At 40.5% G+C, this 27,367-nt stretch overlaps 1 long non-coding RNA gene across 3 annotated transcripts; it reads right to left on the bottom strand.

The window, feature by feature from the left end:
• Positions 1 to 812: 812 nt before the first annotated feature.
• On the bottom strand, positions 813 to 15,794 carry LOC139187137 (uncharacterized). 3 transcript variants are annotated; one of them, XR_011570775.1, is made up of 3 exons: positions 15,636 to 15,794; positions 12,521 to 12,587; positions 813 to 12,414 (listed from the first exon to the last, which is right to left on the bottom strand). It is a non-coding gene; the product is annotated as an uncharacterized lncRNA (long non-coding RNA). The 3 variants fall into 3 exon arrangements; XR_011570776.1 differs by having other exon boundaries at positions 15,700 to 15,746; XR_011570778.1 differs by lacking the exon at positions 15,636 to 15,794 and adding an exon at positions 13,300 to 15,605.
• Between the last annotated feature and the right edge of the window lie 11,573 nt (positions 15,795 to 27,367).

Below are 27,367 nucleotides of genomic sequence, written 5' to 3'. Positions count from 1 at the left end.
TGGCGGACAAGGCAAAACTTCAAAGTCCAATTCATTCAATGATTGAACCATTGGTTATGCGAGGAGAAGTGGGGCATTGTCGTGGAAAAGAACTGGGCCCATTCTGTTGATCAGTATCAGCTTCAGGCATTGCAGTTTTCAGTACATCTCATCAATTTGCTGAGCATACTTCTCAGATGTAATGGTTTTGCCGGGATTCACAAAGTTGTAGTGGATCAGACTGGCAGCAGACCACCAAACAGTGATCATGACCTGTTCTTGGTACAAGTTTGGCTTTGGGAGCTTTGGAGCTTCTTTTTAGTCCAGCCACTGAGCTGGTCATCACTGGTTGTTTATAAAATCCACTTTTCATCACACATCATGATCTGATCGAGAAATGGTTTATTGTTGTTGAGTAGAATAAGAGAAGACAACACTTCAAAACAACGATTTTTTTGATTTATGGTCAGCTCATGATGTACCCACTTATTTTTCACATTTCCCATTTGCTTCAAAAGCTGAGCAACTTTAGAACGGTCAACATTGAGTTCTTAGGCAACTTCTCATGTAACTGGAAGAGGATCAGCTTCGATGATGGCTCTCAGTTGGTTGTTGTCAACTTCTGATGGCTGGCCACTATGCTTCTCATCTTCAAGGCTCCTGTCTCCTCTGCAAAACTTCTTGAACCACCACTGCACTGAATGTTTATTAGCAGTTCCTGGCCAAATGTGTTGTTGATGTTGCAAGTTGTCTCTGCTGCTCTACAACCTATTTTGAACTCAAAAAAATCATTCAAATTTGCTTTCTAACATCATTTCTATAATATAAAATAAATATAAAGTAAACAGCAAGTAATAAGTCATTAGCAAAAAACAAAGCAAAAAATGCACATTAAAATGATGTATAACATAATCACACTTATTTAAGAACGTATTCCAGTATTTGGAGAAGGCAATGGCACACCACTCCAGTACTCTTGCCTGGAAAATCCCATGGACAGAGGAGCCGGGTAGGCTGCAGTCTCTGGGGTCACTGGGAGTAGGACACGACTGAGTGACTTCCCTTTCACTTTTCACTTCCAAGCATTGGAGAAGGAAATGGCAACCGACTCCAGTGTTCTTGCCTTGGAGAATCCCAGGGACGGGGGAGCCTGGTGAGCTGCCGTCTATAGGGTTGCACAGAGTCAGACACGACTGAAGCGACTTAGCAGCAGCAGCTTCCCTTTGATCTCCCAAAGCTCAGGTAAATTTCTTTGGTGACCAACCCTGACCCAGAACCATACAGTGAAGGGAATTCTGGGAAATTCCTCCTTATCTAAGTGACCCAGGACAAAACCACTGTAGCACCCACCAGTTAGTTTGGGCAGGTCTAATTACCAGAGTGTTCACAATTAATAAATATTTATTGTACTTCAACTGAACAAATAAATCTAACCTAATCATAGAAGGAAAAAACAAACATAGCTTAGAAAACACAAAAATAACTTAGAGAATGTAAGGATATATTGTAATCATGATCTAACCACCAACCCAGCATCTTGCCATAGTAAATGGTTAATGTATTTTAGTGAATTATATCAGATAGTCCTGGTTATCTAGTTAAAAGCCAAATTAAAGATAAGATTCATATTAGGGAGAATAGCAATATTATAAAACAGCTTTTGGTTTTACTGCTTCATTGTTTCAGAAAGAAGCTCTTCTTTAGACAAATATGGTGTTTATATACCAAATATCCCTTTTATGGATCACAGCCTTGTCATGGAAAAGGGGCTTGAATAACTTAGTGAAGCTATGAGTCATGCCATGCAGGGTTACCTAAGATGGACAGGTCATAGTGAAGAGTTCTGACAAAATGTGGCCCACCAGAGGAGGAAATGGCAGCCCACTCCAGTATTCTTGCCTAGAGAGCCCTATGGACAGTATGAAAAGGCAAAAAATATGACAACAGAAGATGAGCCCCACAGGTCGGAAGGTATCCAATATGTTACTGGGGAAGAACAGAGAGCAATTACTAATAGCTCCAGAAAGAATGAGGCAGCTGGGTCAAGGTAGAAATGAGAAATGACAAAGTAGAAATCCTCAGTTGAAGATGTGTCTGGTGATGAAAGTAAAGTCTGATGCTGTAAAGAACAATATTGCATAGGAACCTAGAATGTTAGGTCCATGAATCAAGGTAAATTGAATGTGGTCAAACAAGAGACAGTAACAGTGAACATCAACATCTTCAGAATCAGTGGACTAAAATGGATGGGAATGGGCTAATTTAACTCAGAGGACCATTATACCTACTATTGTGGGCAGGCATCCTTCAGAAGAAATGAAGTAACCCTCATAGTCAACAAAAGAGTGTAAAATGCAGCACTTGGGTACAGCCTCAAAAACAACAGAATGATCTTGGTTTATTTCCAAAGCAAACCATTCAACAATACAGTAATCCAAGTCTATGCCCCAACCACTGATACTAAAGCAGCTGAGGTTGACCAGTTCTATGAAGACTTAAAACACTTTCTAGAAATAACACTGTGAGTGATATGGAAAAAGGAATTCACTATAGAAGTTAGATCTGACAAAACTGTGAGGATGGATGAAGAGATCTATATAATCCAACCAAAATAAACTCCTAGATGGCTTATGTAAGTTGATTTAGCTTTATATTTGATTTATTTTTCAATATCACTTATCAAGAAATGTGTATTTGACTTCTTGATAAGCAGCATTGAAAAATATCACTCACAGTGAGTCAGCTTCTCTGACCAAACCCCCACTGATACCTCATAGATGTTTGGTACCAGGGATCTCAAAGTCAAATGCATCAGAGGACAAACAGAAAGAATTCTCCCACTTACTGGATTAATATATCTAACTTAATAAGAGTTGTCCCCAAGCTAGCTATTGATAGAAGTTTTCAGTGTAATTGGATGACATATTCTTAATTTATCTGTGTACACATTTTCTTTTAGCAAAGTTTAACCAGAAATTCTCTAACAATTATTTTGATAGGCATTAGAAATTATCTGCAGCATTAAAAAAAAAAAAAAGAAATACTTGAGTTTTTTAAAGAATCACACCTCTTTATGCATCTTTCCAAGACAAATATTATATCCCTTAGACCTTGAGCTCTACCAGTTCTAGAACAGATCTCAAAATGAAACCCAAATTTGAGTCCTAGTTCTTCAAAGTGTGTAAATCTGAAACTTCCCAGAAAAGACCGCCCCTTGATATGGAAGCTTCCGAGAAGGAAGATCATGTTTTCCACAGAATCCTGAGGGATTCCATGATCCACTTTCAGCACATTATGTCAGTAAGTTCAATGCAGTTCAAAGTCACAGGTTAGTCATGAGGTTTAAAACATTCATTCTGTTAAATTTGAAGAATAACCCATCAATGTAATCATATCTAAACATCTACTTTGAATCCCTAATTATTAAATGAGCTTGTCCACCAGAACTCTATACCTGTACACCCATATGAAAAATCTACTGCAGACTGCTTTAAAAAATCTATTCTAGGCCCATTATAAAAGATGCCTAAGCATCACTAATTATTTTGACTTTGGAAACTCATTAACAAGTATTTACACCCTGGAACAGATCCAATTTCAGAATAAGCTACAGCTGGAGAAGATTACAGTACAAACAAAAAATTCTCTCTCTCAAACTTATGAGTCCTGGATGAGAAATTCAGAAGGATTGAATTCTTCTGCTTTGAAGACCAAAATGAGAATAAATCATTGTACCAACTGATGATTATTTAAATGTGCTGTTAAGCACATATTCCTAATGGATTTATTTCAAATTCATTTTCATATTTAGACAATAGGTGAGATTAAAATGTGTATACTACATGCAGAAACATGTATGTCTATTTACAAAATACAGATGAGCAATAATCCTGCAGTGTTATTTGGGCATTTTTAGTGCTCACTAGTGAAGAGCTCACCACCTGCTGTGGTTTTATAGGCAGAAGAGACAAGTAACTTTGGGGCTCCAAATGTCAAATCCTTCTACCCAGTTATTCAATAGTAACATCAAGCACATGAATGGAGATGTTCATTCAGAACTTTTGTATGTGAAATAAACAAGAAAAACTGAAAATCCTATTAAGATATTCCCTCCTACCCCACCTTTCTATGCACACACACACACACACACACACACACACACACACAGTGCATGGCCCTCAGGCAGTATGCCCTCTAAAATGGAACACTGACTTCAGGCATAACTTGGTGGCCACTTCAGGGAAGCAGGTGCTCAGCTTCTTTCATCTTTGCTCTGTGATAGTTTCTCTGTCATGTACACGGTCATCAGCCTGACACATGTATGCCATCCCCTTTAATAACCTAGAGAGGTCTTAGAGTCAGAGGTTCCCTTCAAATGACTGACAGCCAGGGAGGTACCATACCCGCAATAGAGCTGTCAGCTGGGGTGAGAAGATAGGGTCTGTGGGGAATTCCTTTCTCTTCCAACAAGGAACCTTCACTCAGCATGACCTGCCTTGGAAAAAGCTTTGGACAAGGTCCTTTCTTTCCCACTTCAAATCCTGCCTTGAAACAAGCTTTCTCTGCCACTTGCAATTACTGTAAATCAATTTCCAAACAGAAATTCACTATGCTAAGTACGCATCAGCCAGATGAGTAGAGAGATGACAGGTGACCCTGACTCCTGTCAGGTGGGATCTCCTCTTTCTTCTCCCACAAACCCCCAAGAAATTACAAGATGACTCAGACACACAGAATTACGAGACTGGAGGTGACCTCAGGAGACGATCCAGTCCTGCCTTCTGGAATTGCCCACAACCTAAACTCCTCTTGCTTTTTCAGTATATTGAGTTTTTACTGCTATTGTTTAATAAAACCAAAATTCTAATATAAACATCTTCAATGAGAAATACAAATTAGTATAGGAACCAGAGACTTCCATTCCAATCACCAACCCATTCTGTGTAACCCCCATTTAACTCTTAATTTTATGTACTGAGTTGGCCAAAAAGTTCAAACTTCTGGCCAAACCAATACTTTGTGATATGTGACAATCCAGTATTCATTACTCCTTATGTGAAAGATCTTTCTATCAAGTAACATTTTAGACTCAGAAGCCCTGTAAATTATGTTATTTTCTTCTCTCAGGTAACTCATCTAAATTCCTAAGTTCTTCGTTTCCAGATGAAATTATTTAGTGGTATGTGGGCTGGCCTGGGCTCCTATAGAGATCATGAGTGGGGCCAGGATAGGGCTCTGCCTTGCGTGAAACATCTTGAATCTCATCATCCTTCTTAAAGGAACAGGAATCTACTACTAGAAGAAAAAGACAAACTGTAGAAGCAAAGACCATAAACCATTGTGACAGAAGCAGATTCTGCCATGATTGGCAGGCTCACAGATTGATGGGCAATGCAGGAAGAATCCATAGAAATAGCCAGCTTTGTCACAATGAAGCTGATTGGCCGCCATGGTAGTCAATGTACAAGAGGACTTACTGAAAATAAACAGTGGGAAATTTTTCTTCACTGTCTGCCTGGAGCTGGTATACAGAAGGGAAGAATACAGATAAGCCTTGTTATGCTAAGTGGAAAAAGCCAGGCACACAATGCCACATATGGTCTTATTCCATTTATAGGAAATATTTAGAACAGGCAAATTCATAGGGACAGAAATCAGGTTAGTAGTTGCCAGGGGGACTGGAGCAGGAGGATGGGGAGTAACCGTTCACTGGGTAAAGGATTTCCTTTGGGGATGATTAAAACATTTTGGAACTAGATAGTGGTGATGGTTGTACAATATTATGAATGTACTAAACATCACTGATTGTAAATTTTTTTTTTTTTACTGATTGTAAATTTTATGTTATGTGTTTATGTTGAAAGAGGATATCCCAGTGGCCTTTAAGAGAAGGAATATTTTCTCCAGTACCTGTGATCCTCCCATGCAGCCAGAATGGAGGAGCAGATGACAGACCAAAAGGGAGAAGAAAAGAGGAACCCCCAAGAGGAAGAGGGAGAGTAAGGCAGCTGCTCCCTCTTCCAGGATCACACCAGGGAAAAGGTCTTCACATGCACTTGTGTCACAAGTACTTTCTCACATACCTTGAAAGACCCAGACAGACCCAGACTAAAACCTGGCTCATCCTTCTAGCTATGTGGCTCTTGACAAGACATATCACCAAGCACTCCTGGAGTGCCCACTGCATGCGGGACTGTGTCATAAGCCCTACATACGTCATCTCCATAGCCTATGAGGCAGAAGTTGATAGCGCCTCTAATGGACATATGAGAAGCCTGCAATTTAAAATGGTTTAAGAAGTTGCCCCAAATCATTCAAGCACTAAGAATACAGTTAAGATTATTAAGCTTTACTGTCCCAATTTCTAAAATGAGGAGAATAATAACTGCTTTGCAAGGTTATCACAAGGATTAGAGATGAAGCATGGAATGTCACTGACATCTGGATGGCACTGCACAGGTGCTCAGTAAATGGTAGCTAGAATAAATGTTTGACTCCTGAGGTAGCACCACAGAGAAGGATTTTACTGGTAAGAGTGGTCACCTGGCTAGTGACAGAAACGTGACTTGCTCTAAGTCAACTTAGAAGAAAGTCAGCTTCCTTCTAATGCTCATCTAACCATTTTGTGTTTAAAAGGACACATCCAAGACAATAGACCTATAATAGATCAGTATATAACTAATCAAATCAGGTGCAATGTCAGGGGAGGGGCAGAAGATAGGTGCCTCTTTGGACAGTCAGACTCCAAATGAAGGGAAGGGATTGGGAGTTCTCATCTGATCAGGAAGAAATGGCTCCTGAAAGTATTTATCAAGAAGAGTTCTGGAGATGCTCTGGTCTCTGATGGTCCAGCCGCGTGACAGAGTCTATTAATGGTAGCAATAATGATGACAACAAGTGCCATCATTTTGCATTTACTACAACCAGGAATTAATTAAAGTATGTCATACACGTTTTCTTAGATACCTACATGGAGTAGTTATCATATAGCCCATTTAATTGATGAGAAAACTGAAGCCCAGGACCCTGAGGCTACTGAGTGGCTGAACTGGGACTGGAACACAGGCCTGCATGACTGTAAAATCACAGCTCTTGACTAATATATAACTACCCAAGAGGAAGACATCTAGCCCCTCATTACAAGTCACAGCTATGTCAGGCATGAATAGAAATAGGCTAAATAAGTGTCAGTATCTACCCAAGGACTAATATTTGCCAAAGAGGAAAAAAAGAAAACAGATACAGTGGTCTAGGCCCTGTACAGAATAGAATGCAGGAAATTCTTCTGGCATGAGAGATTCTGTGAATTTCAACACATCACCAAAAGCAGACACTGATGCACACATCAGAGTTAGGGCTTTCTCTCTTGTAGACAGACACTCTGACAACCACTTAGGTCAAACACTTCAGCTTTCCAGACCTCTTAAAGGTATTTTTCCAGTTGGTCCTGGCTCCAGCAAGGTAGAGACAGACCTTCCATTTATAGGCCATAGTGGTACTCTTGGTACAACTAAAACACTAAAGGCATAATTGGCCACATGTGGAATCAGGTTCTTAAAAACTGCACATATGGGACTTCCATGGGGTCACAGTGGACAAGAAGCCACCTGCCAGTGCAGGGGACACTGGTTCAATCCCCGGTCCAGGAAGATTCCACATGTATCTGAGCAACTAAACCCGTGCACCACAACCACTGAGCCTGAGAGCCGCAACTACTGAAGCCTTGTGCCCTAGAGCCTACATGTTATAATTACTGAGCACTCCTGCTACAACTCCTGAAGAACACATGCCTAGAGCCTGTGCTCCGCCACGAGAAGCCACCACAATGAGAAGCCCAGGTACCACAAGAGTAGCCCCTGCTCACTGCAACTAGAAAAAGCCTGAGCAAAACAATGAAGACTCAGCACAGTCAAAGATAAATTAATTTTAAAAACTGCACAGATGAACCTTAGTAAAAAATACATAAAAGAAACCTTAAATACTCAATGTACAAGTCTCTGTATCCAGCTCTTTTTAAGAGAAGTTTCCGAATTTCTCACCACATTCATAGTTTAGTCAACACACCACCAAGAGTTTATCTACAAATGCTATGAGAAAAACACTTGTGATCACATGTCTTTTTGAGAGACTGGAATTAATTACTAGATTTACTTATCTGAAAGTTATATAACTCTACAGATACTTGATAGCTAACTATGATGGGTGTACTAACACATCTGATAGATTCTAAGATGCACATTCCTTTTTGCACATTTTAACACCTGTGAAATCCAGATGCAGATGTGTTATATGCAGTATAACAGTATAACATATGCAGTATAACACATCTGCATTGGCTGATAGTGTGGCCACTATCAGCAAGACCACAGTCCTGGCAGAGTTGTCATGTTCTGCTCATGTGAGAACATTAAAAGCGCCAGCATCAAAAATTGTGGAATGAATGTTATTGACAATGGAAGAAAATCCCAGAGTGAACAGTGGGGCACTTTTAAAAGAAATGCTATATCATGAATGCTATTGATAACCCAGAAGAAAGTATTGGAAAGCATTTCATCCTAGTTTAGTTTAGCATTCCATCATTAATTTGTGACAGATAAAATACTCATACTTCTTCTAATCAGTAACATGTGAGATTTGCTGGAGTTTAAGGGACAAGTATACCACAATGCAGTGAGTTTACAGGAATAAAAGAAACAAATCTCTAATAATTAAAAGAAAATAAATTGAATTTCCTTTCATTCCAGGAATATTAAAGTTTAAAATATCACAGTAACATTTATGTATAATATACACTCTACCTGAAAAAGATGCTACGACATGAACCATTTTCTTGTTGCTTCTTAAACTTTATTTAAAACATAGTATCTACTATATTTTCAATACAAAAGAATTGAAGAAATTCTTAAAATCCTCAAAATAGGAAAATAATTTATATTACAAAGTGTCACACATTTAAACTTAAGTTAAATAGAAACTTGCTAAGCCTCAGTTTCTTCATTCATAAAATGGGGTTCATTTTATGAACCCTACTTCATGGGATTTGTTATGAGAATTAAGTGGCTGACACACAGAAAATGTTTAGTAAAGAGATCCATATGGTAAGAGATAAATAATTCATAAATATACTATTCTGATAGTTATTTTTGTGATTCTTTTATATCCTGGCCCAGGACTCAACAAATTTTTTGTTAAGCGTGTAAAAAATGAGAAACTAAAGTGTCATATTTCCATCATTTCAAAAGATTCTATTCCCAGAAATGAATTATTTGAAAATGTTATTTTTAAGCTTACATAATACTTTCCTCATAGATGCAAAACCAGATGATTTTCAAAGTATTTTTGCAGGAATAAAGATGAAAAAGTAAGTCCATTTTTCTCTGACACTTTGGTACTAAAAAGGATTAATGGCTCAGTGCATTCAGGGAAAAGATGCAGTCTGAAGAGATATCCTTGGTATTGGGGGTGGGTTGTGAGGGGCTGAGTTAGGGTTAGGGGAGGGTAGAGAGAGAAGAGAGAAAACTGCAGTTGTTTATAATCCACAATTCAATTTCAATCTTTGACGAGGTAGAGTCTGTGCCCCTACACACACTTTTCCTTTTTTTTTTTAAGATCTTGAAAATGTTTAGTCAAATAGGTCTTAAATGTCAGTACTCTGGTGAGGAAGGAAAAAGGCAACACACACATATCCTTGCCTGGTTTGGTTCAAGCAAGATATGTAAGAAAACAAGCTCAAAATAAAACAGGGGATACCGCAATTATAAGGTACCCTTCTCAAAAAAAAAAAAACAAAAAAAACTGTGCTTGACATTAAAATGTGAAACATCAAGAGGTGGCTGTAGATTTTATAATTTTATAACCAAGTTTTTTTCTAATCCTAAAAATAAAGTATGTTTGATAACATGCCATTTCATAAATATCATGTATTTATACAGTAGGAACACTTTTTGCACATATTCCACATTTACATTTCAAATGTGCATTTTGAAGATACCTACCAAACACTAAATCACAGATAGAAACCCACAGCCTCCTAGGTAGACAGCAAGGTCAGGCGAAGGGCACTGGGAGGGAAGTTAGGAGACCTGTGTCTCCTTCCAGGCATGCCCCAAACCAGCTGAGTGACCATAAAGAGTCCCTTGACCTCTCTGGATCTCCATTTCTCAATTTGGACTTAAGATAGCTCCAATTCCTTTCCAATTCTAACATTCTTTGACTATCATGAGGATTTTGCCCATGGTGACCTTAATGTCAACAACAAGTGTAGGGAATAACAGTTACAATTCCAATCATTGCATTGTCTTAACCCCTACTCCATCTTACTTCTCTTTATGCTTCAAAACATACTGTCAGTCTTTCATCATTGCACAAGCCCGAACACACACTTCAAGAAAAGGATAAAATCATGCTGTGAGAATGATACAGTGTTTCATCTGATGTATTGAACACAGCCATATTTCAGTGCTAATTATGAAATAGCAAACGTAAATGGCTGTGTCCCTCCCTGAGTCTGCTGGGCCCACATTACACTTCCCTCTAAGGTAAGTGTGGATTCCATACAAACCCATTCTCCTCCACCCTCTCCTGGCCAGAAGACAGTAACCCCCTTAAGCTCAAGAGCACAACTCCAAAGAAAAGGTGCAATTTAATTCTTAGCCTGAAACACAGCCCATTTGGAAGGACACCAGTCACTAGGGTATTGTTAGTGCCTTGAAATGGCCAGCAGGGATTGCTGACTCTGCGAATCTCACTCCAAAGGCAGGAATTCTATTTGAATTACTAACATAACAGATGTTTGCTAGGACCCACCATGCAGTCTGCATACACAGTTATGCTAATTTGGCACACTCCTCTTCCAGTTAGCTCTGAGCCGTTAGAGCACGCAGCTAGTAGGTCCTTCTGTCTAACTAATAATTGCCTATTATTGATATTAATTAACATTTTTTGCACCTTTCCTTGGTTTTGACCTAGTATCTGTTGGTAGTCTAATCACTGTGGCCTATTAAAAGTCAAAATACAGGGGCCTATAGTAGTCACAAGCCATTTATCAAAACGCAAACAAGGCCAATTAAACAGGCAGCCAGACAGTTGTCTTGATTTGCTGCTGACTGTTTCTTGATCACCATTATAAATTGCTAATAGGGCAGAAAGCGCTAAGCGGGGAGCATCTGTGGGGGGCTGGTTATTGCTCACTCCCCGCCTGGTGACAGGTGAGAGAGAGGCTAGTGATGGTCTTATTGATGTGAACTGCCCATCAGTTGGTAGTTATTGTTAAAGTTCATGATGCTACAGCTGATCCCATCCTGCCGAGAGTCAATCAAATTAATTAGAGCTAGAAATTCTTCTTTATTATTTAAGAGCATGGGTACAGAAAGAAGTCCTGTAATTTGGATCCAAAGGCAATGACAGAAAAAAAATCTTCATGTAGTACAGTGTGGAAAAAAAAAATCAGATATTGCTTCTTCCATTATTTATAATAAGGGCTGTGGCTAAAGGTTTTTATAGGCACAGATCAAGAGATCATAATAGAAGCATATTGACAGATTTTTTTTCTGCAATACTCCAAGGAACTGGCTGTAGCAGGAAAATATATCAAAACCTTATCATCAGAGCTGAGATCTTCTGTGAAAAATCAATAAAGAGTTATACATGGTTTGAGTTTAAACAGTTCTCTGTAGTCATTTAAACATAGTGCATCTGTACAGCTTTTTACCTCTGGAGACCAAGGTAACCTAGCAACCAGAGGGCTTAAACCGATTAACTACAAATGAAGTACTGTACACCTATCAAAGCAATTGTTCATCGTTGCCTTTGTTGCAAAGACTAAGCTAATTGAACATGATACAGTATGAAGATAATTAACACCCATGAGTTTGTTAATTGCCTGTTAGCACTACAACACAGTCTCTTGGTTTCTTTTTAACTGTCTCCTTTGTAACCTCTTACTTCCCTTAAAATGGTGCAGGACCTGTTTAACTGGCAATGATATCTTGGAGTTTATTAACCCTTTTTAAATTTAGAAGAAAAAAAAAAAGCCCTGTCTTAATGAAGCATATTGCATATGCTTGTTAAATACAAGCTCTCACTTTGTCTATTTTCCCAAGACTAGGAATTTGTTTTACAGATACTGTACAAACTATGTTTATTTTTTTTGCTAATTTATTTCAAGCAATTTAGCCATTACAAATGCTCTAAAAAAAAAAATGGTTTTAGTAGTTGCCTTTATTACTCAGCTGCTCTGCTTTTGAGAGTTTGAGAGTGAGCGATAAACGTCTTTGAGGGTTGGCATATTAATTGAAGGCAGCATCTGGTCAGCAGCTGACCGGCTCCAGTTGTCCTGCTCCAACCGAGCGAGAGAGAAAGAAGCTTTGCCGGTTCTATTTGCCAAGCTCTCCGTGTCCTCGCAGCCGTGGACTAAGAACTCGCATTTTATCTCTGCTGGATCACCACATGGATGCCAGAAAATCAATTGGGCAGGAAAATCTGTTAATCTAAAGTGATTTCAATCTAAGAAATCATTTAAAATAAAAATTTATATCATTACCTTTTTGGAAAAGCACTTTTTTCCCTCAAGTCTAACTGGACGTGTCATGATAATACCTCAAAATGACCTATCACAAGAATAATTCAAAGTCAATAGAATTGCCTAGCAAGGAACAATTTGATTTTTGGGAAAAAAATAGGGCATCTGATTACAAGCTTAAGAGGAAATGGAAAACCCTGATGCTGTGTGACTAGAAACAATTAACACACTCAGACCCAGGATACACACCCAACACTCAAGATGGGATTTTCTCCTGTTGAGAAGGAACACCTTGGCTGTGTCACAATTGTTTAACATGGATTTTCCTGGATGATCCTCTGTGTTTTTCATTACTGTGTCGTGGTTAATATCTGCTGGTAAGTCAGTCCCAGGAGGGCCACTTCTAGTGCCCAATTACAAGTTCTATCATCAATCATAAGTGTTATTTGTTCAACAAAATGAATTGCTAATTAATAACTGATGAGCATTATGGCCTTGAAGACTATAATACTATTAATTATGGTTGGCATGAAAGGGGTCTACCTGGCACATTTTCACCACAATTAGCCTCAGAAGCTTTACGGGAATATGTCTATGAAGACAACCAAAGAAAGGCCTGGTTTTCCTCCCTCTCCTGCATAAAGACTGGCAAATAGCACTGTCTCTTGTAAGGATCCCACCAAACCAACTCCAGCATCCCAACAATGGTTTTCTATCACCATGACTTGTATGAGAAACTTGACGTGGCAAAGAGAACCTCACAGAGGCTGACGGCACAGAATGTAGCCCCACATGCTCACCAGCATCCTGCTGAAATGCCGCAGCAGGTGACACAGCCACAGCATGGCAACTGGAATGTGGCTGCTGGCTTAATTTGAGGTTCAGTGGTTGCCCCGTTTGTGTTCTGAGCTCTGGTGCAGGTACACAGCAGCTAAATCACTTTAGCAGGCAGCTGGTGGGCCGGGACTGCTTGCATTTACTCACAGTCAGAAGGGAATACATCATCGTTCACCTTGATGACCTTCAGATCAGAGATTTAAAGAGGAGAAGCTAAGAAATGCCCTCTTGCCGATGGCTGAGTAAGGAAAAAACAGTTCCTTTGAAGAATAAACATGCAAAAAGCCTAATAATAATGCTATGAAACTCTGTGGAAATAGAACAAATGCACTCCCCCTGTGCTCTGAATCTATCTTGTTTCTGCACTCAAAGCCCAGAGTGAACAAACAGGGGAGGGTGATAAAACACTACAAAGACTTTTAAAAGTTATATGACTAATAGAAGGGAACAATGCTTATTTTTCTCCTGACTGGGTGTACAGGCTCCAGAAGGTAAAAAGCTCATTAAATAGTTACATGGATAATTCTGTAGTTTGGACCATCACTTCAGATTTAGTGCTAAATGGATTCTGGAAAATAAGCTATCTGCATGGATCAAATTAACTGGAGAATTAGACAAGTGTTCTCTTTGTGCTGAGTAATCAGAATAGCAACTCTCTCATTATTGCAATTAAAAATATTTGCAGGTTCAAATTATACAAATATCTTCCCTCGCCATTCTGCCAAACTGTCCAGAATGCACCCCCTTTTCCTAGGCAGGTACACATGTCCTGAGAGGGGAAGAAAACAGGTGCACCTCCCTCCAGATGGTACAATGATTGGTGTATGCTATTTTTAGCTTTACAAAATTAAGAGTTAAGAAGGTTGGTAAAGTGAAGGAAATGTCCACAAAACAGCCTGATTAGGCAAAGTATTCCTGCAAGTTGCCACCACTCTTCTCTGTCGATAAACGGTCACAGGAGCACACCTGGTTGGGAAGGGCTCATCAGCAGTCAGGCTGGTAGACTATGTGTACAATGGCCAGGACAGAACAGCATAGATATGCCAATAGGTTGATGGTGATATCTGCAAATGACAGTAGAAATCTCTGCAAGGAAGGGAGAGAACAAAGGAGGTGCGGCGAGTTCAGTGTGTGTGGGAAAGAAAGAATGGAGGGTGGGCAGGCAAGGCACCTTAAATTTCAAACAGGCTCCACCACTGACTACATTCAGGGATTTGAACCAATCATTTAGTCCAACTGAGTCTGTTTCCACTTGTGTAAAATGGGAATATTGATATTTATTCTGCTTATCTTACAGATTCATAAGGAGGATCCAATGAATAATACATCTGTGGCTTTTGCTTTGAAAGCACTATGAAAACCATAAAGACAGTTATCTAGAGATATGAGTTCTAATAATTATATTTGTTTGCTTCTTGCCCATTTCAACAGTTATCTCAAACGCTGGTGACTCAGATTGGAAAGAATCTGCCTGCAATGCAGGAGAAGTGGGTTCAATCCCTGAGTCAGGAAGATCCCCTGGAGAAGGGAATGGCTACCCACTCCAGTATTCTTACCTGGAGAATTCCATGGACTGAGGAGCCTACTGGGATACAGCCCATGGGGTCACAAAGAGTCAGACATGACTGAACCACAACACTTTCACCTCAGACAGACAAGGTTCCAAAAGCCATAGAAGGAATTTTGTCCACCAAACCCTAAATTTCAGAACTACAGAGTGAGTAGTGACTGACAGGCCATTGAAGCTTGTATGAGAAGGGATTTTATTTCCTTATATTAAATATCAGGCAAGGATACTTGAGCTACAAATAGCCATTTCTAGTGATCACACCTAAAACTACTGCTATAGCAAACTCAAGCTTGAATGTGCATGGTAACCATGTGAAGAAATGAAGGCAGCTGAAAGTCTACGGTAGGTATGGAATGGGGCCTCAAACCTGCATTTTTACTGGGGAGTTCAGGTCCCTCACACATGAGTTTGGGTAGACTCCAGGAGTTGGTTATGGACAGGAAGGCCTGGCGTAGTGCGATTCATTGGGTCGCAAAGAGTTGGACACGACTGAGAGACTGAAATGAACTGAACTCAGGTCCCTCTGAGGCAGGTGTGTCCACGGCTCCCAGGTGAGAGACACCAGGTCCCACAGACTGCGACCCAGGAAGACTGCTGCTGCCATTAGGTGACAGAGGCAGGATGGGGATATGTTCACTGCCACCTCAAGACCAGGAGTTGGCCTTGGCCAGGGTTCTTGGGCCTTGCAAAACACAGCTCCCAGCCAGCTCCCTAGGCCCCCCAGATCACCTGCTGACGCCAGGCTGGGTGAACTGGAAAGCTCCCTGGGAGAAGGCTGGGATCTGCCTCTTACCTCACTCTCTGATGACCACCATTCTGCTGACTGTTGACTGATTGGGCCCACTAATGTCATTCCCTGACGATTGGTTGCTTATGGGAGGGGCCTATTGTGCTACTGACCAATGGCTGAGCAGGACCATTAACGGTCACTCTCTGGCAGCTGCTCACTTGGGGGAGGGGCCCACTGTGGTGCTGACCAATGGCTGAACAGAACTACTAACAGTCCCCACCACTAACTGTTGCCTGGTTGGGAGGGGCAGTGCTGGTAACCAAGCAAAGCACCAGCCACACTAAAGGCTGTTCATGGCCTGGCTCTATTACAGTCTCACAACAAAGAAGGTGGGGAGCCACCCCAGGAGCAGGTGTAGATTCTGGCAGCCTGGAACAAGGCACTTATGAGCCACTGCTTCCTTGTGATCAATCCTTTTCTTGTTATTTGCTTAACTTTTGAAAAAAAAAAACCCTAGACTATTTGTAAGGGGTAAATATTCCTTTATTATTAAATAAAACATATCATTTGATATTTTATATACAGGTATTCCCTAAAACAGCTTCCCCAGTGGCTCAGCGGTAAAGAATCCACCTGCAATGCAGGAGATGCAGGTTCAATCCCTGGGTCAGGAAGATCCCCTGGTGGAGGAAATGGCAAACTACTTCAGTATTCTTGCCTGGAGAATCTCATGGACAGAGAAGCCTGGTGGGCTATAGTCCAAAGGGTAGCAGAGTCAGACATGACTGAGCAACTGAACACAGACACACATTCCCCAACATTGTGTTCCATGGAATGTGAGATGTTTACAACAAAGCTCTTCTGAGGACACATGAGTGTGGAGAATAGTGTAGGACTTCCCAAGGCTTTCATAATGTTGATGAGCTTTGCAATTCTCCAAGAGAACATGCGGGAACCAGCACTTCCCATATCTATTTGGTTACAGAACTTGCTAAGGAAGTCTGAACAGGGAAAATGTCTAATCCAGTGAAACAAAAAAATGGAAATTCTGCCTTAAAGGAAATATAAATGAATTGTCTAATGTGATCTTTCTGCAATCACGCACTAAAATGGAAATTATCACCATTATCATTTTACTGAAGTGAAAACTGAGGCTCAGAAGACTCCATGTCCAGTGGTCTGGATACGAAAGCTCAGTGAATCCCAAATAAGTTAAATAAAAATAAATCCTCCTTTAGAAACTATGGAACATCAAAGACAAAAAGATCTGAAAAGCAGGCAGAGAGAAGAGACAGATTACCTTCAAACAAGTGGTAGTTCACCTGACAGCTAAATGAACAAGAGACATGATGGTAATCAGGAAACAGTAGAATAACATCACCAATGAGCTGCAAGAAAATAATAGTCATCCTGGAATTCCATATTCATTAAATCATCTTTCAGATCAGAGTAAAATGAGGACTGTCACTCAACAGACTCTGTCTAAAGGAATTTAAAAGATGTAATTCAAGCAGAAGGAAATTGATTCTGCACACAAAAAGACAGTATTCGCAAATAAAATGGAAAATATGTAAGTCTACATGAATATTGGCCCAAGGAATTTCCTGGGAAATGACTGTGAGTCTGAGATTTGTATGCAGGAGGATTTTGAGAGCGTTTTCTAGGGGGCAACATCTGTTGGTGAGTAAACAAAGCAAAATTGGCAGAGAAAGGAGTGAACTGTGATGTAGTCACAATAAAACATCATCTGATCCCACAGAGAGCTCTGGTGTTGTCTCATCTCTCGAGGAGGGGGCCTTTATCCCACCACATATACACACTGACCAAGCTTAGATATGAACTGCCACCAGGGAGGGGACATGACTTTGGGCCAGACCATTCTCTTCTGCTGAGAACAATTCTCAATGAGGGACTCAACTGAAATCCATAAGCCATTAACATTCCTAGGGACTGGAAGAAGGACTGTCTTAGTCCTCAAAGGGAAAATGAGGCAGTGCACACAGCACCCACTACAACACTCAAAAACAAAAATGGTAGAAATAAATACATGACAAAGTAACATGTAAGTCAAGAAAGGTGATGGCAGTTAAAATATTCTAAGGTACTAGCATTGTTTGGGATAAGATTAAAGATGTTGATTAACTTTAGATTTTATTAAGACTGAATTTTTTAAAGAAATTTTTACAAAATTTTACAAATTTTTTGTAGCTATTTACTGATTATAAGAGATGCACTAAAACATAAGGCTTTGTAAGAGTAAAAGCAAAAAGATAGAAAAGAGTATACAAGGCAAATAGGTATACAAGACCAACCAACAACAAAAAGCTTGTATAGCTCTATTCATATGAGATAAAAGAGACTTGAAAGCAAGTAAAAATGTTAGAGATGCACTACAAAATAAATGTAGTTCACCAAGGAGATAAAACGACTCTAAACTTGAACATACTCATGGCCTCAAAATGTATTAAGCCAAGATTGTCAGAACCACAAAGTACAACCAGATATATAAACCATAAATCAAGCACAAAAAGTCCATAAGGATATGAAAGGTATGAAACTAAAGCTCATGGAGGTTGTGACTGGTGACAGAGGTGGGATTTAAGAGCAGTGCATCTGCTATATTCCAGGGCACATCCCACTGTCTCTTCCAGATAAGATAGTGAAAATTGAAAGAATCAAGGGTCAGGAAGATGTACAATTCTGATATCAGACTCTGACTTTAGAATGTATCTTTTCAGTGGTATGAATATTTAACTCTCTCTCTCACTGAAATCTAACATTAAGAGTGTTGAAAGTTACACTAATATCTATGAAAGCAGAAATGGTAGTTTTTCAGACACCAATCAAGTGACTCTAACACATCTGTTGTTCCTGATTCATTGTTCTTCACTGTTGGGTGTTAATGGCAGAAAAACATATATATTTCTTTGCTGCTCAGGATTAGTGACAATATTGATCTTCACAGAGAAAACCTCTGCTTAATCTAAATTGTCTGGGAAAAGTGACTTAATCATAACATAAAGTCTTATCTGAAAATAAGAATACTGCCCCCTTCCCCACCCCTCTACTGATTTTCAAGCTACACTGTATCTTTTGAATAAGACAGATCTACTATGAAGTTAGATAAGCTATAACCAATGGCACCAGAAGATTGCAAAAGCATTTGTCCAGAATATAAGGATTTTGCCTCTTTTCTCCCCAGTAGAAGTCATGGATAATGTCACTTGGAGAAAAATGTTCCAGTGCAGTGACCATTTTTCTGTTTTAACAGGCTTCGTCTTCTAATAAATATACACCAAGCCAAGCCGGGCAAATGAAATGCTAACCAGGGGATGATCGCTCCCAAAGTTCCCATGAGGACAGACAGCTGAGCCTCTGAAAACACCCTTCTGGGGAGATCCTGCTGGAAGTACCAGGCAGTCAGCCCTGAGAACACAAGTCAGCATATGCTCTGTGACCCCCACCAGCAGCCAAACCTTGGTTGGGAGGCTGGTGTGCAGGAATTACCCCTAACCCTCTGGAATTCTTACCTATTTGGGGGTCATTGATTTCTCTGGAAATACTATTTTCTCCCACTCCTTAGGGAAAATTAAAAACCCAAAACATACACTAAGAGACAAACTTTTGCTCACCAATCCAGGAGGTGTGAACCCAGTTAAAAACCACTGCTTTAGCCTTCTGGACTTCTCCAGCTTCTCACTGGACTTTTACACAAGCCGTGCATTTTGTAGAGAGAAAGTAGGTGCTTCAGAGCATGGGTTCTGGGGTCAGGCTTTCAGTTTGAACTCTGGCCTCATGACTGACCTCAAGCAAGCAGCTTAACCTGACTGTCCCAGTTTCATCTGTAACACGGGAAAAATAATAATACCTGTTTTATAAGGATGTTGTTAGGACTGAGTGAGTTCACTCATGCAAAAGGTTTAGATGAGTTCTTGGCACAAATCAACATTTGTGATCATCACTGTTCATTTCATTCCAGGTCCCTTTTGAAGGTCTCTTGGGATCTTTTCTTGACAAGACCAGCTCTTCCTATATAGGCTGGACTCTCTCTTCATTCAGGACATCATTCAGGAGATGTCTGACTCTGAATGACATCTTATCTTCCTTTTCTTACCTGGCTGGCTTGTTCAACAACTCATTCTTGGCAGATACAGAGCTAATATGATCCTTCACTTTACCAAATTTAGAAAAACTCTCAAGGTCTTCTTCAATTAATTCAGTCTTTTTCTGGGTCTGGAGGTTACTGTGTGAAACTGGTGTTTTCATCCTATCCTCAGGAAACTCAACATCTGTGGGAGTTACAGTGTGCCACTCTGGGTCCCTGACTCACCGCTTCTTAATCTGCTCCATCTCCTTTCCCCGATCTGGGACTGGTTGTGTTATCAGCTGGTCTCCTCAGAGCTCACTGGCCTTAATTTCCCTCTTTCCTAGACAAAACTCCATCTGTATGAGTGGACAGATCCAACAGGCACCCGTAGGCCAGGGCTGCAGGCCCGAGACCCAGAGAACATAATGTGAGTGTCATTTCAGCCCCCTGACAACTGGCACAAGCCTGCTCTGGCTGAGTCAGGAAGGAAATAGATGTTGACCTTAGAATGCCCCTGCCTCCACACTGATCCCTGTCCTTCACCTCAAGCCTTCATCCAAATCTACCCTGGGGTCTGTATGGCTGCTCATTCAGGGAATAAACTCATAAAAACTGAGATGCTGCCTCTCTTGATGGCTTTGAATTTTAGTGAAAATTTTTGAAAAGAGTCAATGGTAGGAATGGCCTAATGGAGACTGTTCAGACATCAGGCCATATCTTAAGTGGGATAGAGGGAGATTTCTCACAGCTACCATTTCTGGCTGCCCACCCCATCCTCCACCAGGCCATCCCTGGTCATAGACCCACACATTTCTAGGTGCACCATTGGTTCTAAACAAGTGTTTGTTGAATTAATCAGCCTTTATTGTAAATAATGTAAAAATATTCAAGTAATGGTTCTGTATGCCCTAGATACAGTTGAGCCATACCCGGACACAAAGCCTTTGTATGATAATGACAAAAAGAATAAACTAATGTGGGAGACCTTATCCTGACCAGATGGCTCACTTGTGTTACTTCATTTTATCTTTTCTACAATTCTACATGGATTGTACTATTATATTGTGAGTTTCCAGCAGACAGTGACCAGCCAGGAGCTTAAATAAGTTAGAAGGGCATAAGGTAGTAAAAATGTAATTATTTTCCCATGCCTTTTTAGCATCAAACCTTTTTCCAATGAATGTGTAATTATCAAACAGATGACAGTAAATTCTTTCCAAAAGAGGGATTGGGGGCACATAGCCACCCCAACTGTGCAGCCTTCGGCCTCCATCCAACTCCTCCTGTAGAGCCTTTCACCTTGAAAAAACATCTGGAAACACAGCTCTCTTTGAATCCCAGTTCTATCACCCATAAGCCATGAAAATGTAATATGCCTCTGCTTTCTGTCTGTCCATCTGCAACAGGACAGGGGATTGTGATGACTGCCTAACCTGAGGTGAGCCTGAAGAGTCCCAGACAGTGCTTAGCCAACAGCAGTCTTGTGGCCTGCTCCGGTTCACACAATGAGCAAGTAGCAGAGACCAGATTCAGCCCCAGGCCCAAGACGTTAGGGTTCATGCCTTTCCTGCCCCACCTCAGGCAGCTTCAGATAGAACACAAAGGGCTCAGTACCCAGCATCAAGCCAGTTTAGGAACAATCTGGAAAGCTAACAGGAAAGAATGATCACTAGCAAAACACAAATTTTGGAAAGGAGAGCACTGGCCCCACATTACACAGACTGTTGAAATTCCCCAGCATTGAATCCAACTGTCTACAGGACAGTCAGTGCAGTGTAGATGGGACTGATGAGAAAACAGTTATGGAGAACACATTTGACTGGTGAAGCAGTGTTTAACCTAGCTTGAAAGACTGTATCAAAAATGTATGGCCTCTGAAATTTCATCTGTTTTGGAATTTTGTAATCAGTTTGCAAATGTGATGTAAACTTAAATATTTTGTAATAAATGTTAAAATACATATGAGACAAGCATATTAGAAGTTCAAAGTCAGTCAACAGGTCATTTTTTCCATCAGTGCCTCATCATCAACTCTAATTTTAAAAATAATAAAATTACACCCTTCCACCCATTACAGCAGCCAAGCTTTCATGTTCAGCCACCAAGAGGAGACAGCATAGCAGATGTAGGATGTCCTTTATCCATATCCACTCCATCAGAGCAAGCACCCACCATCCTTTCTATCCCTGCCTCTGCCACCACAGTGAGGTCAGTGGAACCCAAAATGCCCTGTTAGTTGCTGCTGCCAAAGCTGGCAGAGGAGCTAGGTCAGGCTCAGCTGACACCAACTGGGGAGGTCAGTGCTGATTCAGGGGTGACACAAGGCTCCCCAGTTTGGGCTCAGTGACAGGGATGGCAATCAAAAGGCACACCTGCAGGTTATGACTCTGAACTGTAAAACTTGAAGAGAATAAGATGAGAAGGAAACCAAGATAGGTCAGCTCTTAAGCAAGGAAACTGAGCCCAGCAACAAGCTTTCCTGTGAAGATTACTCAAGACTTTTTAACCATTTCTGAATCCACACTACTTCTCAAAGTAGCTTCATTATAAGAAATAACACTATCCTAATTTTTATTTTTCTATACTAAGAAAAACTGTCAAATGGTGGCCCATTTCTTCATTTGAAGGGGACCATTAACGAGGTTTCAGAACAGTCATGAGACTCAGACTACTGTATAAGAAGGTAAATGGTTTAGATAATGCTGTCTTTCAAACTATACACTGAACCTCTCAAATACATTCAAATAACTTCAGATTGGGATCCCTTTTCTTCCCCCTCAAAATGTACTTTGGTCATTGTGGTAGACAAAATAGTGGTCTACCACTACCAAAAGAAGTCCATGGCTTAGTCCCTAGAACCTATAAATATATCCTTTACATCGCAAAAAGGACGCACATGTGTGAATAAGTTGAGGACTTTGAGGTGGGGAACTTGTCCTGGACTATCCCAGAAGGAGGAAGGGTCCAGGGGCCAAGGAATGCAGGGGTCTCTGGAAGCTGAAATGGATTCTTTCATAGAACTTCTGGAAGGAACCCTGCCCTGCCAACACCTTGATTTTGGCCCAAGGAAACCCCTTTCAGACTTCAGACATCTTCAATGTGTATTTTTTAAGCCATTTAATTGGGCTTCCCTTGGCTCAGATGGATTTTTACCTGCCTGCAATGTGGGAGACCTGGGTTCAATCCCTGGGTTGGGAAGATTCCCTGGAAAAGGAAATGGCTACCCACTCCAGTATTCTTGCCTGGAGAATTCCATGGACAGAGGAGCCTGGTGGGCTACATACAGTCCATGGGGTCACAAAAGAGTTGGACATGACTGAACAATTAATACACACAAGCCACTTAATTAGTGATCATTTGTTACAGCAGCAATAAAAAAACTAATACATTCATGTATTACCTTCCTTCCCATCCTATACCCCATCTCTCCTCCATATATACACGGTAGCCTGCCCTGGTTGAAGCATCAGTTCTTCTAGGAAGTCTTCCTTTCTGACCACAATCCACCCCTTAAAAGAAGAGAGGTGCCTCTCTCAGTTCCAACCTTCCTCAGAACACTTGTCACATTGTATTATAATTGACTGTTAATTTGTTCATCTCCCCCACCAGACAGAACTTCTGAAGAGCAAGAATGTGTTTTGGTATTTTCGTATCAGCACAGGGCTTGATACAGCACAGGATCTCAAAAAAACAAAAACAAAAACAAAAAAATTATTAAATGAATAACTGCTATTTCAAAGGTTTTGAGCAATTTGTCTCCTCCTGAAAACAAACTATACACATTTTCACCTGAGATAGTGAATGATGAAATGAATGAATAAAGGAAAAAATGCTATTGAATCACAGTACTTTCATCCATGAATCATATCAGAGAAAAATACTATGGTGCTAATCAGCCCACTGACCATTTTAGGCTCCTCTTCCTCCCCCAAGAACAGATAATCAGCTTTCTTCTGGGCAGTCCTCTCTAGAAGGCATTTCAACCTGCTATTACTGGGTTTAATGCAGATTTGCCAAATGTTAACTCTGCTCAAATAACTTTGTTTTAGGTTATTCTGGACACAGCAGTAGTGCCAGAAAATGTAATCTGTATAATTTAAGGAACTGGAAATTTTTATCTGTATTCATAAAAGAAAAAAGTTACCAAAGTGATGCAGCGATTTTTCTGAAGGGAGGAGGGAAAATGCCTTGTTGAGGGATATAAAATTCTGAAGGGAACAGAAGCAAGATTTTACAAGACTATTTGAGATAATGTCAAGTACAAGAACAAAAGAACATAAACTAAGGCTCGGAAAGGGTCAGACCCTCAAGGAATTTAAGCAGAATTTCTTTAGACATAGAGAAGGAAGTTTATAGAGTAAAAAGCAGAGGGTTGAAATGGGGGAAAGGCTGTTGTAAATATAGCTGAAGCTGTTAGACCAAAATTGTTCCCTGAGTTATACTCAAATCATAGATCATGGCTTCTAATTCCTCAGAACAGAGCAACTTGAGTTGAGTAATGGGCTCTCTCTGGGTGGTGTCATTTTTATCTTCTTTTTAACTTCCTTTAAATCAGTCCTTTAATTTAGTCACTTGGCAGGGCCTTAGGGTATGTAATCCAGGCAACTCTGTTCTCCAAGGTTACCAGACAGAGTCCTGGTCTCACGGACGGAAAACCAAGATGTGGAGACAGGATGGGTAGTGAGCTCCTAACGGGGGAAAACTGGAATTCAGAGCTACTAGATCACAAAGGTGTTTCTTACTGAGTTGAACTCTGGGTTTGTGATCTTCTTTAGCATCTCAGAAATGAGGCTGTCATGATGAAATTCCCAGGGACCACTGCTATCATTTACCTCCTGCATGTAAAACCCATGATTACAAAAAATGCCAATTACTGTCTGTGCCATTTACTTGACACATTGTTAATGAGTGGTATGGTCAATAGTGTGATTTATTCAAAGGGGAAAGAAAGCATTTCCAGAAGGAAGTGGACTTGAGCTAGGAGCAGTATGATGGGAAGCAGTGGGAGTTGGCTAGGTGCACAGAAGGAAAGGAGAGTGGAAGAGGGTCCTGAGAGGCAAAATGGGATGGGAAAAAATCATGTGTCTTCAGCAGAGATCTTGTGCAAGAGAGATGCTAGCAACCTCCTGGTACACGGCAGGTCAGGACTAGAAGCTGGCTCAGGGGATATTCAGAACTAGACCAGACCAGGTGCAAGTGACCAGTTCTTAGGAGGAGGGGTCACCCAGATCAGCAAACCCCACTTAGACAAGTGACTGTCAGAAAGTCATGGACATCAAAATAGCCTGAACAGAGATTGTTGAGGTCAAAACAAGAATTAAGCATTCAACTGGATTTTCCTGTTCTTTTACACTGTGAAATGAGGAGACTGGTACTAATATTTTTGATGCACATTAAAAACAAAAATGAAATAGCATGTTGTTCTATTAAGTTTGTATCATATTTAAAAAAAACATATAATTTAATGCTTGTAAGAGTGCTATAAAACACTTATTCACTGATAAGGACATAAATTGAGCAAGCTTTCTGCAAACAATCACAATTAATTCACTTACTTAACAAGAATTGACGAGGCTTGTCCTTACTCATCAGGCACATGCCTTTAAAACATCTTTTGTTCACCCTCTTTTTCCCCAGAGCTCTCTTGCTGCCCAAATGGGCTTCCAGAGCATCTATCTCATCACCATATACCCTCAAGAACAACAATATATACTTTTTCATAAAACCTGAACCCTAACCACAAGTCAAACATTTCATCTGGCTCTCACCTAGAAACAGTGATCTAGTGCAACTCTGAAGCAAAACTATGTTGTCTAATTACATCCACACAAAAATCATATGCAGTAGAATCTATGGGGACTTTGATGGTGATTTTGACTATGCTGAATATTCCTCTTAATCACTGATATTAGACCCTACCCCTGCCCCTAAGATGCTCCTCTGGCTCAAGCTCAACCAGCTGATGCAGAAGAGTTATATCATGTGTTTCCTATGCAGAGATATTTGCACTGTAAAAGAGGACATTTGGAGGAGCAATGGTTTATCCATAAGGAGTAACCCTGTGTAGGTGCAATACTTATTGAGGAGGGGGCTTTTAACCAGTCTCCTACTGGTACAGCAGGCCTTGAATTCTTTCTCCTTCAGTTTTATTAAAAGAACTGGACTGGCCCAACAAAGTGGTTCATAAGGTCTTAGATGCCTTTACATATACTGCAAATGCTTTGGGAACACTGTCATCAATGTATGATTTAGTGAATCAAATCAACACATACTGAGCATCTAATAGGAACCATCTAATAGGAACCTAAAAGTGTAAGTACTTTCATATACATTATTAATATTTCACTTAATCTTCACAATCACTTTGTGAGATAGGTTTTATAGCTGTTTTTATCAATGAGGTACATGCATGCTCAGTTGCTCAGTTGTGTCCGACTCTTTGTGACCCCATGGACTGTAGCCTACCAGGCTTCTCTGTCCACAGAATTTTCTAGGCATGAACACTGGAGTGGGTTGCCATTTCCTTCTCCAGGGATTGAATCAGTGTCTCTTGTGTCTTCTGCTTGGCAGCGGATTTTACCACTGAGCAATGGGGAAAGCCCATAAATGAGGGAAGTGAGGCTTATACAACATTGAGTTGTACAGTTGTCAAGGCAAAGATCTGAACTCAAGTCTGACCACTGAAGTTCACTCAAGTCTGACAGACTGAAGCCACAATCACAGAAAACTAGCCAATCTGATCACATGGACCACAGCCTTGTCTAACACAATGAAACTAAGCCATGCCATGTGGGGCCACCCAAGATAGACAGGTCATGGTGGAGAGGTCTGACAGAATGTGGTCCACTGGAGAAGGGAATAGCAAACCACTTCAGTCTTGCCTTGAGAACCCCAAGAACAGTATGAAAAGGCAAAAAGATAGGACACAGAAAGATGAACTCCCCAGGTCGGTAGGTGCCCAATATGCTAATGGAGATCAGTGGAGAAATAACTCCAGAAAGAATGAAGGGATGGAGCCAAAGCAAAAACAACACCCAGTTGTGGATGTGACTGGTGATGGAAGCAAGGTCCAATGCTATAAAGAGCAACACTGCATAGGAACATGGAATGTTAGGTCCATGAATCAAGGCAAATTGGAAGTGGTCAAGCAAGAGATGCCAAGAGTGAAAGTCGACATTCTAGGAATCAGCAAATAAAAATGGACTGGAAAGGGTGAATTTAACTCAGATGACCATTAGATCTACTACTGTGGGTAGGAATCCCTTAGAAGAAATGAAGTAGCCATCATAGTCAACAAAAGAGTTCGTAATGCAGTACTTGGATACAATCTCCAAAATGACAGAATGGTCTCTGTTCGTTTCCAAGGCAAACCATTCAATATCACAGTAATCCAAGTCTATGTCCTGACGAGTAATGATGAAGAAGCTGAAGTTGAATGGTTCTATAAAGACCTACAAGACCTTTTAGAACTAACACCCAAAAAAAGATGTCCTTTTCATTATAGGGGACTGGAATGCAAAAGTAGGAAGTCTAGAGTAACAGACAAATTTGGCCTTGGAGTACAGAATGAAGCAGGGCAAAGGGTAACAGAATTTTGCCAAGAGAACGCATGGGTCATAGCAAACACCCTCTTCCAATAACACA

The sequence above is a fragment of the Bos indicus genome, chromosome 2, assembly GCF_029378745.1.
Source record: "Bos indicus isolate NIAB-ARS_2022 breed Sahiwal x Tharparkar chromosome 2, NIAB-ARS_B.indTharparkar_mat_pri_1.0, whole genome shotgun sequence".
Lineage (NCBI taxonomy): Eukaryota > Metazoa > Chordata > Mammalia > Artiodactyla > Bovidae > Bos > Bos indicus.
The sequence above is the reverse complement of the archived record's forward strand: the minus strand, read 5'-3'. Positions and strand labels throughout refer to the sequence as shown.